This window comes from Parus major, chromosome Z (genome assembly GCF_001522545.3).
Source record: "Parus major isolate Abel chromosome Z, Parus_major1.1, whole genome shotgun sequence".
Classification (NCBI taxonomy): Eukaryota; Metazoa; Chordata; class Aves; order Passeriformes; family Paridae; genus Parus; species Parus major.
Window position 1 is genome coordinate 71,618,920 of NC_031799.1, and position 5,032 is coordinate 71,623,951.

General features: G+C 55.2%; 1 long non-coding RNA gene across 1 annotated transcript; it reads left to right on the forward strand.

The window, feature by feature from the left end:
- Positions 1-1,690: 1,690 nt before the first annotated feature.
- On the forward strand, positions 1,691-4,466 carry LOC107215740. Its single transcript, XR_001525227.3, has 4 exons — positions 1,691-1,918; positions 2,408-2,534; positions 3,200-3,320; positions 4,401-4,466. It is a non-coding gene; the product is annotated as an uncharacterized LOC107215740 (long non-coding RNA).
- The last annotated feature ends 566 nt before the right edge of the window (positions 4,467-5,032 follow it).

Genomic DNA, 5,032 nt, shown 5'->3' on the forward strand with positions numbered 1-5,032 from the left:
GGGGAGTCTCTGCAGACACTGGGGCTCCTTTGGGTTCTTTGGGTCACAGCCCTTCAGCCTCTGGAGGTGGACCTCGATCCCACATCTCTGGCCTGGCAGCTCAGGCTGCCTCGATCCTGAGGAGCCCAAGGAAGCAGCAGAGACCAGGACGCTTCCTGCAAGTGCTGTGCTGCTGCCACTGAGCCACTGCCTGTGGCAGGCAGCGTGGTGGTTTCTGTCTGCAAGATCATACAGGTGTCATTCAGCGTGGACACCACCCTGTCCCACAGGACTAAGGCTGGCAAACTCTTGTTACAGCCAGGTTATTAAAATCAATAGAGATGCTTCTTTTAGCCTAATTTCCTTGCATCATTACACTCTCTTTCTTTCTCCACTGGCTGAGGTATTTGGAAGGTAAAGACTACCCAATCTACGTATCCCCCGCATAGTATAGACCCTCCCATGTAACACACAATACAAGATCATTAAATTTAGTTTTAATTCTACCCTGGGTGCAAAACTTAATTTTCATAAACCTGTTAAGTCTTAGTTCCTCTTCCCAAAGTTCAGCACTTTATCACGACCTTAGCTGAGCAGCAGTCTTTGTCAACTAATAAAGTTTACAAATGTAATGGGTTCTCTCATCATTTCTTTATCTCCAAGTCTCTGGCCTTTTCTACAAGCAGATTCACAGACTGTAAGGACACATTTGTCTATTATTGTCCTCCAGACCACCTCTAGTTATGAATTATCTCGATTAATTACTGTAACCGTCATGGTGAGGTGTAGTGACCTTAAATGGAACTTTTTACTACACCATCCAAGTACAAGTCCAGGTTGCTCTTTTTGAAACAATATTGAAGCAATTACACTAGAGACAGCAAAACAAATTACTAAGCAGAGATGGGATGTTCCACACCCAAAACAACAGCAGGGGAAAAACTTCCCTTGCCCGTCAGGTGCTGGCAGAGGGGCTTGGGTCAGTGCCGGGTTCTTCGGGCGCTGACTCATCCCCCTTTGTTGAAGGATGTTCAGGGATGCTTTGGTGGTTTTGTGGTGCTGGTGAAGCCTCAGAGTGCAGTTAAAATTGAAGGGTTGTTGGGGTCTGAGGATGCCGAATCAGTCCCCCAATGCAGGTGGGTTTCTAAGGGGGCCTTTGAGGTGCTAATGAAGCCCGCAGGGTAAAGAGTCTTGCTCTTCCCTGACCCACTGCCTGGAGCGGGGTGGGGTGGGGGGGGGGAGGTTGAGAAAAGAGGACAGAAACCTGATGGGAAAAGTGTGAGAAACATAAGTGGGAAAAGGGAGGGAAACACAGAAAATGGGAAGTGAAAAGTGTGAGAAACATGAGGGTCAAAAAGGGTGTGCATTGCGAGGGGAAAAGTTTGAGAAAAGTGAGAGGATTAAGTGTGAGAAACAAGGAAAAATTAGAAACATGTATGGGGAAAGAAGAGACCTGGTTCTGCATAAAAAAAACACCAGTTGCTTAAACAGTAGTAGCTGACTGATTTCCAAACGATATATACAATCACAGATGAAAAATTTGTTATTTCAGAGGGGTCTATAGCGTTTCCCCCGTGGGTTTTCCCCAGCCAAGCAGTCGGTGCCGAAAAGTAAATCTGCGGCGCTTCTCGGGGCAATTGTCCTGAAGAAATTATAGTGATCCGCGGGAATCAGCGTCCGGTTTCTGGCCGTGTTCGCCGTGGGCTCGATGGAATTTCTTTAGTGACACCCGGCCCTTCCCGCTCCTCATTTCCTCCCTTCTCCCCCCAGCCACAGCCCAAAGACCGCCCCAGCCGGGTCCCCCCGCAGGTGCCGCTGCGGCCGCTCCCGGGCCGGGCCGAGCAGGAGCTGCAGCCCCGGGGCCCGGCCGGAGCTGCCGCTGGCACCGAGGCTGAGCGGGACGTCGGGGCCCAAGGCAGCGGGAGCCCGTGAAGAGCCGGTGAGGCGGAGGAGCACCTGCGGGGGCTGTGGCGGCTGGGAGGAAGCGCCTGCCCTGAGGGGACTGACGGGGAGCTGAGGGCCACGGAGGGACTGAGGGGACTGAGCCATGGCGGAGGTGGCGGGGGCTGGGAGGAGCGGGGCGCTGAGGGCAATGGCGGGGCTGGGGACGCTGAGGGCAGGGATGGGACCGAGGGGTGAGGAGGTGCGAGCGATGGCAGCAATGAGGGGCTGAGGATGATGGTGGCACTGGGGGCTCTGAGGGCAGTACTGGGAGCTGAGGGCGATGGTGGCACCGAGGGCAGCATTGAAAGGTGAGGGTAATGGCGGCGCTGAGGGCAGCACTGGGAGGCGATGGCGGCGCCGCCGGTCTGAGGGCAGTGACGGCTCTGGGAACACGAAGGACAATGCTGGGGACCTGAGGGCAGTGGTGGCACTGAGGCCCATGGCCGCTCGGGAGGGCACTCAGGGCACCGGGGGCTCTTTGCAGCCGCCGCACCGAGGGAGCCCTCCCTGCCCGGAGCCACCAGCCCGAGCTCAGCAGATGTTGAAGTTGTGGCAGATTCTTGGGGGAGAAGCTTCCATTGCCCCACCCTGAAATGGCCTCTTTCTTGGAGGTAAGTCTGCTCAATGACAATGCTGGGTCTGTACTGAGAGCTTTCTTGTAAGCTAGAGAAGTAAAGGCTTCTTTCATTCACATTTTGATGGACAGTGATGCTTTTTACCCTACAGATTTTTGTCACATGCGCCTGGAAATACCCAATTTCAGTGCACATTTTCCTCTGGAGTAGCAGCAGAGGGCTCCAAAAAGCAGCAAATTGGAATTTCATGTCTGAGCAGCTGGGTGGGTTGAGGTTCCCAGCCAGAAATGTGTGCTTTGCATGTGGGTTTGTAGCACACGGTCCTGGGCAGTGCCTGGAGCGAGATCTGTCCTTGCTCACCCGTGCTGGGGAAAGGAGAGTCCCTGGATTTCTGCTGGCTGATTTCTTACAGCTCATGGCATAGGCCAGGGTCAGAGTGGGAGGGCACGAATGCTCCTTTGGTGTATTCTGGTTTTCTGAGTTCATGTTTTACCTGGGAGATCATTTTGTGACAGCTTGAGCTTCTCTGCGGCAACTTCAATTTGCAGTTTAAAGCACTTGTCATGTGAACCACCAGGGCAGTGCTCCCCTCCTGTTCCACATCCCTTGGGAGTGGAGAACAACAGTTACTGTGTGCCTGAAGTGATTCCTAGAAAATACCAAGTGATCTTTGGTTGACTTGTTTTTGTTTTTCTTCCAAGGAGGATGTCAGCGTTGTCCCTGAGTGTTCAGGGGAGCAGCCTGTCAACAGGGCTGCAGCTGAGACAGCCTTGCCTGGCAACACAAGCAGTGGGAACAGTTCTCTGAAGCCCGAGGAGCCTGGTAAGAGGAGAGCCCCCATTCCTTGTGAGAGGTCTAAAAGGGCTGCTCTGAGCTGGACAGACACAAAGGGAGATCAAGAGTTCAGTCCTGTCTGCAGTGTGGGCACCTCCTGAGCCTTTAGTTCAAATGCTGCAGTGGCAGCACCTCCCCGAGCCCTGCCCCGCGCGCTCCCGAGGAGGCACCGACACCGAGCCCTCTGCTGTGGCAGCAGAGCCGTGCCTGAGCCTGACCTGTGGGAGTTGTGTCACCAGCCCCAGTGTCCCCATTCCCAGCTGAGGCCCACAAATCAATTTGCTGCAGGGTGACAGCGCTGCCGAGGCGGTGCTGAGCGGGGTGACTGTTGCAGCAACAGCAAAACCCCACCAAAATGATGAAGCCAGCGCCAAAGTCCAAACTTTTTTGCCTCAAATCATAACCTAAATTTGGGAGCACTCTGCTGCTACCTGTCCTGAGACACAGGAGAAAAACAAGCAGCACAACATCTGAGGGCAAACAATTCTCAAAGCCAGTAACCAAAGGGAAAGCCTAACTGTGCCCAGCCTAGCAAGGCCTCAGAGGAGAGAGGGAGCCCTTTGGATTTGCATCCCAGATGAAAGCTGGTGCAGCCTGCAGGCCTCGAAGGGAGCTCTTTTCCTCCCAGCTGTTCCTGTCAGAGCTGCAGGCAGAGCTGGAGGAGCTGTGGCTCACTGCAGAGGGAGTTCTTCAGTCCCAGGTAATGGAGCTGGTTCGTGACTCAGCTCATGGCACTTTTTGGCCTCAGTCGTTCCAGTGAGGACTGAGGGCTCTGTCAGCACAGGGAAAGAGCAGGGCCAGGCTTCTTTGTGAGAGCTGGGGCTGTGTTCACAGCTCTCATGGGTTTCACTTGCACTGCAAGTGCTGCAGCTTTATGGGGATACTTCAGACCTTTGCAGTTTGGAAATCTCTGGAAGCATTGCTGTTCTCTGCAGAGCAGCTTCCAATTCCCAGGTCAGAGTCTGCATTTCTGGCCATTCCTCACAGTCCCTGGTAGGAGTACAGTCGCTGTCCTGGGAAAACATGCCCGATGGCAGCTGCTGACTGCGTGTTCCCGGTGTTTCTCAGAGCTCCACCTGCTGTACCTCGCCCGGAGGGCTGCCCTGCGCAGGCAGAAGTGCCCGAGCTCCCAGCGTCGTACAGTCGCTGTCCTGGGAAAACGTGCCCGATGGCAGCTGCTGACTGCGTGTTCCCGGTGTTTCTCAGAGCTCCACCTGCTGTACCTCGCCCGGAGGGCTGCCCTGCGCAGGCAGAAGTGCCCGAGCTCCCAGCCAGGGCCGGCCCTGGTGGGTGCCGATGGTGGCCGCGCTGCGGGGCCACAGCTCCTTGTGAAGAGCCCCGACTGCTGCCCCGAGATCCCTGCAGACACCAAGAGACTGAAGAGAGACCAGAAGGAGAACGTGCCGGGCGGCCTGGAGGTGTTCAGCTCCGCTTCCAGCCACTCCCAGCAGCACCTGGACTCAGCCCTGAGCAGGGACCTGCAGCTGCCACCCTCGAGCCACCTGTGCGGTGAGACCAGGGTGACATGGGGGATTTGGGGGTTTGAAAATCTTGGGGTCCATGTAGATGTGGGGTCAGTTGTGTGCAGGGACAGCTGGAACTTCTGTCTCTTGTGTGCCAAGGGGAAAGGACCTGGCAGTGAGGCTTCTGGCAGTGCTTTCCTGCCAAAGGATTGCAGTCTAGCCTGGTTCTCAGGAGGA